We start from the raw sequence: 15189 nt of genomic DNA, 5'->3' as shown, positions 1-15189 counted from the left end.
CTCTCCGGCTAAATCTCGAATGAGCTACCTTCCACTTACTTTAGCGTTACTACTCCTGAGTATCTGCACGACACTCATGTAAAGGTAACATTCAAACAGAAAGGGTGAGAATTCTAATCATTATGAAGAAGTATAATAAGGCACAATGATTAAATCAACAATTAAAGGAATTCATCACACTTCATATAACCATGTAAATAATACTAACCAATATTTATTTCACATGTTTCAAACATCCATCAAACTCAAGAAGTATAATATACAAATCCAATATTATTTTCACAAATATACACACAACTACAACTATCACATAATCACATATTTTGCCAAATTATGTATCCAAACATCACCAAATTCAATTACTAAATCTCATACACCCCTCACAATCACATCAACGCAAACATTCAATTATCACACGACTCTAATGTGACTCAATGCAAGACATGTGACTCTATGCATGCGGTACCTAAATGTGAACCCAACGTTTCACCGCTTTCCGATTCAATATCTAGAATCCAAGCCACGCTTCCGATCCGGACAAGATCAAAGCCACCACGCCTATTTCCAATTAATGATCAACGTCTGCTACACCTATTTCCAATTAAGGATCAACGTCTATCTACCACGCCTATTTCCAATTAAGGATCAACGTGTGCTACGTCTATTTCCAATTAAGGATCACCGTCTATTGTGAACCCACAATTTCACCGCTTCCACTATGAAGCCGACCATGCCATGAATGAATGTACAAATACCAATACATATGCAATTAAGATCATCTCTACCATCTTAACATTCCACATATCATCATAATTCAACTCTATGAATTATCCACCAATGGTACATATACACATTCATAACAAATACACCATTCACATAATATGCAATTAAGATCATCCCTACCATCTTAATCATTCTACATATAACCATAATTCAACGCTATGAATTATCCACCAATAGCACATATACGCATTCATAACAATATATCATTCACAAATATAGGCTAATTATCAAATGCGCCCACATAGATTTCATTCCAAAACGAATACAGCATTTAAATATCAATTTTTCACTTTTCAAACAGTGTTAACCGGTTAACGCATATGGTTAATCGGTTAACGCGTAACAGAATGCACTTCCTGGCAATTTTCAAGAGTGTTAACCGGTTAACGCATTTGGTTAACCGGTTAACGCAAGACAAAACACAATTCTAACAGGTTTTCAACAGTGTTAACCGGTTAACGCTTTTGGTTAACCGGTTAACGCAAAAACAGAATGCTATTCCTGCGTCAACACAAAACAGAATGCAGAATTTCCTGCGTTTTTCATCGTTGGAGGACCTTCGGACCTCCGATTTCAATTTCGTAAAAAGCCAAACGTTCAGAAAATTATAACTCACACAATAGTCTCAACATATAACGTTAATTCGCAGTTTTAACACAATCATTCACCACAATTCAAGAATAATCATCAAAACCTAATAATTTCAAACAACCATACAAAATTAGGGATTTTTAACCTAAACATACTTCGACCCATTGACCCCATCATACTAACCCATAATAATAAGGATTCCTCCCTTACCTCTTCAATTTTCTGGAAACTCTAGCTCCTCTCTTGTTCTTCCCTTCTTCTCCTCACTTTTCCTCTTCTCTTTCTCTATTGTTGTCAAATGATTAAATGAATCCTAATTCTCACTCTCCTCACCTCTTATATACTAGTATCATATTTGGGCTTAAAGAGTTACTTCTAATTTAATTAATGGGCCCAATAAGACCTAATATTTAAACATCTCTAATTTGTTCAATTAAATTAAACTAGCACAATATACCTACCAAGTTAATTAATTCAATTATTCAATTATATCTCATATCAACTAAATAATTAATTAACACACCAAATTAATTAATATAATCAATTATTATACTACTTAACAACCAATTAATTAATTAACACTCCAAATAAATAAAATAAAATAAAATATAATAATAATAGTATAATAAATAAATACTAAAATTGGGTTGTTACAACTCTCCCCCACTTAAAAGATTTTCGTCCTCGAAAATACCTCAAACGAACAACTCCGGATACGATTCCTTCATCTTATCCTCGAGTTCCCAAGTGATATTGCCATTGGCGACTCCGCCCCATATTACTTTCACCAAAGCAAAATCCTTACCTCGAAGCTTCTTCACTTCTCGATCTTCAATTCGCATAGGTGATGTATCCACCGTCAAATTATCCCTCACTTGAACATCATCTAATGGAACAACATGCGATGGATCCGCAATGTACCTCCTCAATTGATACACATGGAACACATCATGAAGATTAGAAAGTGACGGTGGTAATGCAATCCGATATGCCACTTCACCTACTTTCTCGGAAATCTGATAAGGACCAATGAAACGCGGCGTCAACTTACGCGACTTCAAAGCTCTACCAACACCCGTTATTGGCGTAACTCGAAGAAACACATGCTCATCTTTCTCAAACTCTAGAGCTTTCCTCCTCTTATCATGATAACTCTTTTGACGACTCTGAGAAGCCTTCATCTTCTCTTGAATCATCTTAATCTTATCCGTAGTCTCTTGAATCAACTCGGGTCCAACCACAACACTCTCTCCTGATTCGTACCAACATAAAGGAGTTCTACACCTTCTGCCATTAAGAGCCTTAAAAGGTGTCATTCCAATACTCGAATGGAAACTGTTGTTATACGTGAACTCGATTAAAGGCAAGAAACTATCCCAATTTCCTCCTTGTTCCAAAACACAAGACCTCAAAAGATCTTCAAGTGACTGAATAGTCCTCTCCGTTTGACCATCAGTTTGTGGATGATATGTCGAACTCAAACGCAACTTCGTACCCAAAGCACTTTTAAAACCTTCCCGAAATCTCGAATTGAACCTCGGATCTCTATCCGAAACAATGCTCGACGGAATACCATGCAAACACACAATCCTTTCGATGTACAACTTAGCAAGTCTCTCCATCGAATAGTCCATCCTCATTGGAATTAAATGAGCATATTTCGTCAACTTGTCCACAACGACCCAAATCGCCTCACAATTACTCGATGTTCTCGGCAAACCCGAAACAAAATTCATAGAGATACTATCCCACTTCCACTCGGGAATAGATAACGGTTGCATCAAACCAGACGGTTTTTTATGTTCAATCTTTGACTTTTGACAAGTCAAACATGAATACACAAATTCCGCTACATCCTTCTTCATACCTTGCCACCAAAACATCTTTCTCAAGTCTTGATACATTTTAGTAGCACCAGGATGAATACTCAGATCACTTCTATGCCCTTCCTCGAGAATTCTTTTTCTCAAACCCGCAACATGCGGAACACAAACTCGATCACGACACCTCATGATACCATTCTCATCAATCCGGAAGTCACCATCTTTGCCTTGATTAATCAATGTCATAACATCGACTAATTTCAAATCTGACTTCTGACCTTCTCTAAACTCGTCAAGAATGCCACACGTAAGCTTCAACATACCAAGTTTAACACACGAAGGCGTTGCTTCACAAACCAAACTCAAATCTCTAAATTGCTCCAACAATTCAAACTCTCGAATCATCAACATAGACATGTGCAATGACTTCCTACTCAATGCATCGGCTACAACATTCGCCTTTCCAGGATGATAATTCAAACCAAAATCATAATCTTTCAAGAATTCCAACCATCTCCTTTGCCTCATATTAAATTCTTTCTGATCGAACAAGTACTTCAAACTCTTGTGATCACTAAACACATCAAATCTCGATCCAAACAAGTAATGTCTCCAAAGCTTCAACACAAACACAACGGCTGCCAACTCTAAATCATGCGTCGGATAATTCCTCTCATGAACTTTAAGTTGCCTTGAAGCTAAGCTACCACTTTCCCTTTTTGCATCAGAACACCTCCCAAACCCAACAAAGAAGCATCACAATACACAACGAAAGGTTCTAACGGATCCGGTAAAATCAAAATAGGAGCCTTAGTCAATCTTCTCTTAAGCTCTTGAAAATTCGCTTCACACTGCGAAGTCCAAATGAAAGCTTGACCTTTCCTAGTCAACTGCGTCAATGGTAACGACAACTTAGAAAATCCTTCAATGAACTTCCTATAATAACCAGCCAAACCAAGGAAACTTCGAATCTCAACAACAAACTTAGGAGCTTCCCACCGAGATATAGCTTCAATCTTCGTAGGATCCACAGAAATACCACCACCCGAAATCACATGTCCAAGAAAACTTACTTCACTCAACCAAAATTCACATTTGGAGAGTTTAGCAAACAACTTCCTCCCTTTCAACACCGATAACACAACCTTCAAATGATCAACATGATCCTCTTTACTCTTGGAATAAATCAATATATCATTGATGAACACAACAACAAACTTATCCAGATAATCATGAAAAATTCTATTCATATACTCCATAAATACACCAGGTGCATTAGTCACACCAAAAGGCATCACGGAGTACTCGTAGTGACCGTACCTTGTCCTAAAAGCAGTCTTTTGAATATCCTCATCCCTTACACGAATCTGATGATACCCAGACCTCAAATCAATCTTGCTAAACACACAAGCTCCAACCAACTGATCCATCAGATCGTCAATCCTCGGAAGTGGATACTTGTTCTTAATCGTCACTTTGTTCAGTTGTCTATAATCAACACATAATCTCATAGAACCTTCTTTCTTCTTGACCAACAGAACAGGTGCACCCCACGGCGACACACTAGGACGAATAAACCTCTTCTCAAGCAAGTCTTCAAGTTGACTCTTCAACTCTTTCAACTCACCAGCAAACATCCTATAGGGAGCCATCGATACAGGACTAGTTCCAGGAACTAAATCAATCAAAAACTCAATCTCACGTTCCAGCGGTAAATCACTTATATCTTCCGGAAATACCTCCGCAAACTCACAAACTATTGGCAATTCTTCAATCGTCCTCTTCTCACGAATATCCAAAGTTACCAACAACATAAGCAACTCGGCACCATCTTGCACCGATTCATCAACTTGCTTAGCAGACACGAACCAATCTTCCTTCGCACCAACCTCAGGAAAAATAACCGTCTTCTCAAAATAGTTGATATACACCCGATTAAATTCTAACCAATACCATCCTCGAATCCAACCTCTCTTCGGGTTTAGGAAAAGCACAACATTCTCCAAAACAGGTTAACTCGCCAACACTGCACTCTTGCATGCAACAACATAATGTCCAACCTGCCAATGGAAAATAAAATAAGCATCGACAATGTTCTCACACACATGTCGCATACTAGGGAACAAACATAATTAAACAACCTGGCCGGACGGACCAACCTGCTCTGATACCACTAATGTATCAGATAAACCAGACAAACAGTATCGATCGTGTCAGATACACAAATCAAATACAACTGAATGGAAAACCCTAACGACTATTGACCAACTGGTCGACCAGGCTCTGATACCACTAATGTAACACCCCTTTTTCTATCCCAAAATACTTAACATATAATCAGAGTAAATAAGCACGCATATAAACAAAAGGGCGTCACATCGACGTTTTCGAAAACTAAAAGCTTTCAAAAACCAACATAATTCATCATCAATACACAATACACCTAGTCATTTAAAATAGCACATTTCAATTATCATGAATATTCAAGAATATGCGTTCGCAGCGGAAAATAATGAATACTCATGCATTTCATCAAATGATCCATGTCCCATACCATGATCATCTCTCAATAATCTCTTCAAAATAAACCAAAACCATAATCAGAATATTTGGCGTTATGGCCTCTCAACAGCAATTGCAAATAAGCATGTTCACAAGTAATAAAATGATACCTATCTAAATAGGATACGAGTTCAATACTACTAATCTACCCAGTGTTACATGACCATATCATTGACTCACTACCTAGTCTCCAAACTAGAATACGGAAGCTCTCCGGCTAAATCTCGAATGAGCTACCTTCCACTTACTTTAGCGATACTACTCCTGAGTATCTGCACGACACTCATGTAAAGGTAACATTCAAACAGAAAGGGTGAGAATTCTAATCATTATGAAGAAGTATAATAAGGCACAATGATTAAATCAACAATTAAAGGAATTCATTACACTTCATATAACCATGTAAATAATACTAACCAATATTTATTTCACATGTTTCAAACATCCATCAAACTCAAGAAGTATAATATACAAATCCAATATTATTTTCAAAAATATACACACAACTACAACTATCACATAATCACATATTTTGCCAAATTATGTATCCAAACATCACCAAATTCAATTACTAAATCTCATACACCCCTCACAATCACATCAATGCAAACATTCAATTATCACACGACTCTAATGTGACTCAATGCAAGACATGTGACTCTAGGCATGCGGTACCTCAATGTGAACCCAACGTTTCACCGCTTTCCGATTCAATATCTAGAATCCAAGCCACGCTTCCGATCCGGACAAGATCAAAGCCACCACGCCTATTTCCAATTAATGATCAACGTCTGCTACGCCTATTTCCAATTAAGGATCAACGTCTATCTACCACGCCTATTTCCAATTAAGGATCAACGTGTGCTACGTCTATTTCCAATTAAGGATCACCGTCTATTGTGAACTGTTGAAAGAGTATATCTTTGGCAAATATTTTTGTATCGTATCCACAGAGATTGGGTAATATTACCGCCGTTCTATAATTCAAATGTTATAAGTTTAGAAAGTAACAGGGTTGTTTTGTTTGGAAAAATATTTTGTAAGTGAAAGTTAACAAAAACTATAAAGTGGTTTAGTCAAATATAAAAGCTTGGCAAGATTGGAGTTCACTATTTCAAATATCTATGATTCCCTATGATAAATAATTAGATTCAAGATTATTGATGATGTTCAAATATCCTCTCAAAGTCATTTATGTCTAAATGATATCGTGATAGTTACTATATTGATCCTTAGACGATCTCTCCACCTAACTATCAATATAGCAACCTTTAATGTTCAATATCAAAGAATAGTAATGAATAAATCTATCTCTACAACTTATTCACTACTTGAAAATCTGTTTTATGTCTAAACTCGAGTAATCTCTCTCGACAACTACTCAAATCTGGTTTTCAACTTAAAGCAAAAACAGTAATCAATACATCAACAATCTCTATCTCATATATAAATCAAAGTGAATACATAGACAGATGAGAATAGCTACTACCTCCAATCTTGACAAAAGGAGTTTAGCTCCTCATCACCATTGTTACAAAGCAGAAGGGTTTTGAAGAAAAACTCTGTTTTTCTCTATTACAAAAGCTCTACAGCACAATGTGTGAATCAATGGAATAATGTTTCAATCCTAGGTTAAACTATTTTGTCTCTACCAAAAAGGTTGACATTTCCCTAATTGGACATTGTCATCTGCAGCAGAAAAGCACTTCCCAGGCAGACATCAAAATGGCAATTACTTTTTCTACACAACAGCACTTTTGACCCTTGGTCAGCTTGCTGGATTCGCAGCCTTCGCGGCGCGAAGGAAGTTCGCGGCGCGAACTGTTGCTTCCCCAGCTTCCTTGTTTGGCAAGCTTCCTCCAAAATGCCATGTTGAAACCAAGGTCTTGCTTATCCATAATTCTACACAACTAACAAAAAATGTGAAATAACTATTCAAAACAAAATAAATTAAACCTAATTGCATTTATACAAATTAGTGAAGATAAAAGTGTGTAATTAAATCAAAACTTGGTAAAAGGGGCCAATAAAATGGTATAAAAATAGTACTAATTGGTCCCTAACAACTCTCCCCAACTTAGCATTTTGTTTGTCCCTAAACAAAAGTTTCCACCCTTACAACCAAAGTCATGACACAAAAGATTTAAACAAGAATTCATCAAGCACATTCAAATGGTTCAAGAGCGTTTGGCGTTTTCTCAATTCACTTATCTCAACTCTAGACAAAACATAAATAAGGGAAATGGTAAAGTGCAAAAATCATTTCAAGGATTTCAAAGTCATACATGTCAAAATTGAATCAAACTTACACACACATCAATATTGATGAATAACATGAAGGGTTACTTTCACTCATCCAAGCAGTTAAATCAACAACAACTCAAATCATGCGGTTATCACAACAACTACCAAGTTATGTGAAAAATGAGAATCAAGAGGTCTTTCAAGGGTTGTAATGTGGCTTAGGTTACAAGAAAGGATAAGATTAAAGGAATTCAACCAAATTGCCTATCCTAAGGGAGCATTCCCAAAGATTCAACTCTACACAATTTCCTTTTCCTTGGTCCCTATCTTTTTCTTTTTCTTTTTCTTTTCAAAACCACACAACCATGAGCATTTACTTTTTTTTTTTTTTTATGCTCTATGGTTTCGAGGGTGATTTCTTTTTCTTGTTTCTTTTCATATTCTTACCCTTTCATAGAAACTCACTTTTCCAAGTTTCTAATCAACTTTTCACTTTACTCTCCCCAACTTTAGATTCCAAAACCAAATTTATTCAATAATGCTCCCTACTTAAACATAAGCAAAAGGCAAAATTTTTGCAACAACTCGGTTTGAGGTTTCAACTGATACGAAAGAATTTAGGATTCATTTATTCCACAATTTTCAATTGATTTTACAATGATCAATCAAATGAATCCTAAAATAAGCTCAAAGGGGGTTAACTAAGGATTACTCCTCACAAGGTTAGTTGATTTAAGCTTTTTGGTCAAGTGGTTTTTCTCACAAACAATGCCTCTATCATTTTCAAAAACTTCACACAACATTGGATTGATGCATGATTTAGCATGATAAGAATGAGTCAAAATAATGCTCGGTTTCTCGCTTTTATAGTGCACAATGGAAAGCTTCCTCACAAATGGTTAAGTCCTATTTTGATTCACACTGACATATACTTCAATGAAATTATGAACTGAAATTTGCACAACCATTAAACTACTCATGTTAAGTCTAGAAAGCGATAAAGTGTACCTTGAAATGCCGACACTAATTCTTATCATCACCACTCGAAGTATCCTATGCTTCTTTCTTTGCGAATAATTCTTGGTTGCTTTAGGCTTGACTTAAGCGTAAGAACGATTAAATAGAACTGTTGGTAAACCAATTTGATTAAAAACACACTTAAATTTCAAAAAGTACTCATGCAATTATAAAAATACTAAAGAAAAATTAAAGTGCTAAGATAAAGTCATGGTGAACTAGAGCCACCAAAAAGTACATTACAAAATTCCCAAAAATAAAAACAGAATTAGCAAAAAGAAACTCAAACAAACAATACTCTCAAAACTCCACAAATTCAATCCTCCTCCTCTTCATCACCACCTACACTTCCGAGAACATCTTCCATCTCCTCATTTGGGTCAGCACTGTAACACCCTTCTAAAATACCCCAAATATTTAATTAAAATAACAACATATATAAATCAGAGTAATTATGCATCCAAGGGTGTCACACAACATTTCACACTATTCATCAAAGTAGCTTGTCATGCTCATTTATTTATCAAATAAAACAGTTGCATAATACGCGGCGGATAGAGATCAAATTATCATTCAAAACATGTAACATATTACATGTAAAATGGTTCACAACCAATCAATAAAGTATTCAAAACGTCCCATCCCGATGTTACATCTATCAGAGCATGACCCACTAAGGAGACTACACTAGACTCCAAGTATTAGCTTCTACTCAACTCATTGCTCGTTACCTGAAAAATAGTTGTAAGGGTGAGTTCCTCAATCGATATAATAAGCATTATAGAATATAATGTCGTGTTAAGTAATTTAACACATTAATCACCCTAATCGTATTCGCACATTCAGTAACGGCACACCAACTCAAACATCATACTCAACACCAATACAACTCATATTCATACTCAATAGCAACACCACACACGTATAATATTGGAATACATCCATTCATATTATACGCCATACATAATTTATGCAATGAGACTCCACACATGCGGTACCGACTATTCTTGAACATATAGTTCAAGCTCACCGATCAATCCAGATACGGCTACTAAGCTCACTAGTCCCACTCATTTGAGACCTAGTGACTCACTCACTAATTCCTCACCATGGGAATTAGCTACAGCCCCAAAGGCTATGCTATGCACACTAATCATCTAGCATGCAAACATCAACAACAAATCCACAATGATTCACTCACTAATTCCTCACCATGGGAATTAGCTACAGCCCCACAGGCTCTGCTATGCACGCTAATCAATCTAGCAATGCAACATCAACAACAATTCACAAGGGACATATGCTCACACTCTAAGCCATACAACAGTCCATTCACAAATACATGCATATATATATATATTCACAGCATTATGCATATCATCATACATCATCAACACATGTATCAACACATCATATCATGTCAAATAATTAAACACAGTATTAGCACACTCTACTAATACCTATACTGCTCAAAACAGCGGGAAATAATCCCTACTATATCACACACCGATATAGGCAACCACCAATTAGGCACACAACATTTTAATTAACACTTTTTCCACTCTGCAACAGCGTTAACCGGTTAACGCCCTGGGTTAACCGGTTAACGCAGCACAACACGCTTCCTGTCCCAAACTTAACAGTGTTAACCGGTTAACACCCTGGGTTAACCGGTTAACGCAGCACAAACAGCAATATTTCAGCAATCACAACAGTGTTAACCGGTTAACGCCCTGGGTTAACCGGTTAACGCAAGCAAAACAACACATTTTCACAATTCAAAACAGTGTTAACCGGTTAACACCCTGGGTTAACCGGTTAACGCAAGACAGAAGCTGTTCCTGCGCTAACTCAAAGCAGAATGCAGAATTCTCCGCATTTTCCGCCGTTGGAGGACTTCCGGACCTCCGATTCCAATTCCGTAAAAAGCTATACGTTCGGGAAAACACGACTCTCGCAATTACGGATTCAATTTCAGCTTTTAACACAGTTTATCCAACGTAATCTCAGCATTCAACAATCCCAATTAGGGTCAAATCAACGGCTTATCACTACCCATTACATATTATCCCATAATACCCATTAATCGACGATAAACCCCCCTTACCTGAGTTAATCCGGCGAATCTTTAAGCTCCAAGCTCTTCTCTTCTTCCACCCTCTTCCTCTTGCTCTGCCTCTTGCCCTTTTCCTCTTTCAGCCGCTTCTCTGAGTTTCACGTGAAAACCTTATTTTCCAAATGAAACTCTTTTTCCTTATTCCAACTTATATATTTTCCAAATTATATTATTATTCCAATAATAATAATAATTCAATAATTCCAAAATAATAATAATAATAATAATCCAATTATCTAATTAAATTAATAAACATATTATTAACTTAATTTAAATAATTATTATATTATTATCGGGGTGTTACAACTCTTCCCCATTAAAAGAGTTTTCGTCCTCGAAAACATACCTCAAGCGAACAACTCTGGGTAAGACTCCTTCATCTTACTCTCCAGTTCCCAAGTCACATTGCCACCTGCTGGTCCTCCCCAAGCTACCTTCACCAAGGCAATCTCTTTACCCCGCAACTGCTTCAACTCTCGATCCTCAATCCTCATAGGCGATGTTTCAACAGTCAGGTTATCTCGCACCTGTACATCATCTATTTGGACTACATGCGACGGATCATGAATGTACCTCCTCAACTGAGACACATGAAAAACCTCATGCAAATTTGCAAGTGACGGCGGTAAAGCGACACGATAGGCCACCTCCCCTATCCTCTCCCAAATCTGATAAGCACCAATAAATCGAGGTGTCAACTTCTTCGACTTCAAAGCTCGACCAACACCAGTTATCGGAGTAACATGAAGAAACACATGATCTCCCTCTTGGAACTCAAGTGACTTCCTCCTCTTATCATGATAACTCTTCTGACGACTCTGGGCAATTCTCATCTTCTCCTGAATCATCTTAATCTTTTCAGTAGTCTGTTGAACAATCTCCGGTCCAACCACAACACTCTCACCGGACTCATACCAACATAAAGGTGTCCGACATCTCCTACCATACAAAGCTTCAAACGGTGCCATACCAATGCTCGAATGAAAACTATTGTTGTAGATAAACTCAATCAAAGGTAAATAACAATCCCAAGCACCTCCTTTTTCCAAAACACAAGCCCTCAAAAGATCCTCTAATGACTGAATCGTCCTCTCAGTCTGACCATCAGTCTGCGGATGATATGCAGAACTCAATCTCAGCTTAGTTCCCAAAGCCCTCTACAAACCTTCCCAGAACTTCGATGTAAATCTAGGATCTCTGTCCGAAACAATACTCGACGGAATACCATGCAAACTTACAATCTTCTCGATATACAACTCGGCTAATCTCTCTAACGGATAGTCCATTCTGATCGTTGTCAACCTGTCAACAATCACCCAAATGGCTTCAAAATTCTTATTTGTCCTCGGCAAACCAGAAACAAATTCCATACTGATACTATCCCACTTCCACTCTGGAATAGCCAACGGTTGCATTAGCCCAGACGGCTTCTGATGCTCAATCTTTGACTTCTGACAAGTCAAACAGGAATACACAAAACTCGCAATTTCTCTTTTCATTCCCGGCCACCAAAATAACTTCTTCAAATCATGATACATCTTCGTAGCTCCAGGATGAATACTCAAGCCACTACGATGTCCTTCCTCCAGAATACTCTTCTTAAGTTCGGTAACATCCGGGATACACACCCGATTACCAAATCTCAAAACACCATTCTCATCAACTCTGAATTCACCACCTTGGCCTTGATTCACTAAAGTCAACTTATCAACCAAAAACACATCGGATTTCTGACCCTCTCTGATCTCATCCAGAATACCACTCGTTAACTTCAACATTCCCAATTTAACACTATTGTGAGTACTCTCACATACCAAACTCAAATCTCTAAACTGCTCAATTAAATCCAATTCCTTAACCATTAACATAGACATATGCAATGATTTCCGACTCAATGCATCAGCCACTACGTTTGCTTTACCCGGATGGTAATTCAAACCAAAGTCATAATCCTTCAGAAATTCTAACCATCTCCTCTGTCTCATATTCAGCTCTTTCTGATCAAACAAATACTTTAAACTTTTATGGTCACTGAAAACCTCAAATCTTGACCCATACAAATAGTGTCTCCATAACTTCAGAACAAATACCACAGCTGCCAACTCTAAATCGTGCGTCGGATAGTTCCTCTCATGAACCCTCAGTTGTCTCGAAGCATAAGCTATAACCTGCCTATTCTGCATCAACACACCACCCAAACCCGACAATGAAGCATCACAGTAAACCTCAAATGGTTCCGACGGACTCGGTAATATCAGAATAGGAGCAGTAGTCAACCTTCTCTTTAACTCTTGGAAACCTTCTTCACATTTTGAGTCCCAAACAAATGCTTGCCCCTTTCTAGTCAACATCGTCAACGGTAATGCCAACTTAGAAAATCCCTCAATGAATTTCCTATAGTAACCAGCCAATCCCAGGAAACTGCGAATCTCAGCAACAGACTTCGGAGCTTCCCACTTAGACACCGCTTCTATCTTAGAAGGATCAACAGCAACACCACCTCTTGAAATCACATGACCAAGAAAACTAACCTCTTCTAACCAAAATTCACACTTGGATAGTTTAGCAAATAACTTCTTTTCTCGTAGGACTTCTAAAACCCCTCTCAAATGCTCAGCATGCTCTTCTTCAGATTTCGAATACACCAAAATGTCATCAATAAACACCACAACAAACTTATCTAGGAACGGATGGAAAATCCTATTCATGTACTCCATAAATACTCCAGGCGCATTAGTCACACCAAAAGGCATTACAGAATACTCATAATGTCCATACCTCGTTCTGAAAGCAGTCTTCTGAATATCCTCAACTTTCACACGTATCTGATGATATCCCGATCTCAAATCTATTTTGCTGAACACACTTGCACCAACCAACTGGTCCATCAAATCATCAATCCTCGGCAAAGGATACCGATTCTTGATCGTCACTTTATTCAGTTGCCTGTAGTCCACACACAACCTCATAGTACCTTCTTTCTTCTTAACCAATAACACTGGTGCACCCCACGGTGACACACTCGGACGAATAAACTTCTTATCCAATAGATCTTCCAGCTGACTCTTCAATTCAGCTAACTCAACAGCAGACATACGATACGGAGCCATCGATATCGGTCTAGTACCAGGTACCAAATCAATCGAGAACTCAACTTCACGCTCTGGCGGCAATTCATTCACTTCTTCAGGAAACACATCAGGAAAATCACACACCACTGCTAGATCGCCAATCACCAGTTTATCTTTAGCCTCCAGAGTCGCTAACAGCATAAACAACTCCGCCCCATCTGCTACTTCCTCATTCACCTGCCTGGCTGATATAAACAAACTCTTTCCTCCTTCAATCTCAGGAAATATCACAGTCTTGTCAAAACAGTTGATAGAAACTCGGTTAAACACCAACCAGTTCATTCCCAAGATAACATCAATCTGCACTAGTGGAAGACACACAAGGTCTATCCCAAAGTCTCTACCAAAAATACTCAAAGGACAATTCAAACAAACTGAAGTAGTAGTCAATGAACCCTTCGCAGGAGTATCAATCACCATACTTCCAAGCATCTCAGATATCTCTAACTTAAGTTTCACAGCACAATCCAAAGATATAAAGGAATGAGTAGCACCGGTGTCAATAATAGCTACAAGAGGAAAGCCATTAATATAACACGTACCTCGGATCAAACGATCATCTGCAGAAGTCTCAGAACCCGATAAAGCAAAGACCTTGCCTCCTGACTGATTCTCTTTCTTCGGCTTAGGACACTGTGGACTGATATGACCCAACTCTCCACAGTTGAAACAAGTTACAGTCTTCAACCGACACTCTGCAGCCAAATGACCACCTTTTCCACACTTGAAACACTTCATCTCAGCACTGGTACACTCATGGACACGATGTCCAGCCCGACCACATCTATAACACTTAGCAGGGGCACTAGAGTCTCCCCCACTAGGCCTCTTCATCCCACTCTGCTTCTGGAAACCTTTGCCAGCTGCATACGGTTTTCCACGATCATTCTGATTCTTGCCTTTCCTATCAACTCTCTGTTGA

Source organism: Lathyrus oleraceus, chromosome 2, assembly GCF_024323335.1.
Source record: "Lathyrus oleraceus cultivar Zhongwan6 chromosome 2, CAAS_Psat_ZW6_1.0, whole genome shotgun sequence".
Classification (NCBI taxonomy): domain Eukaryota; kingdom Viridiplantae; phylum Streptophyta; class Magnoliopsida; order Fabales; family Fabaceae; genus Lathyrus; species Lathyrus oleraceus.
The sequence above is the reverse complement of the archived record's forward strand: the minus strand, read 5'-3'. Positions refer to the sequence as shown.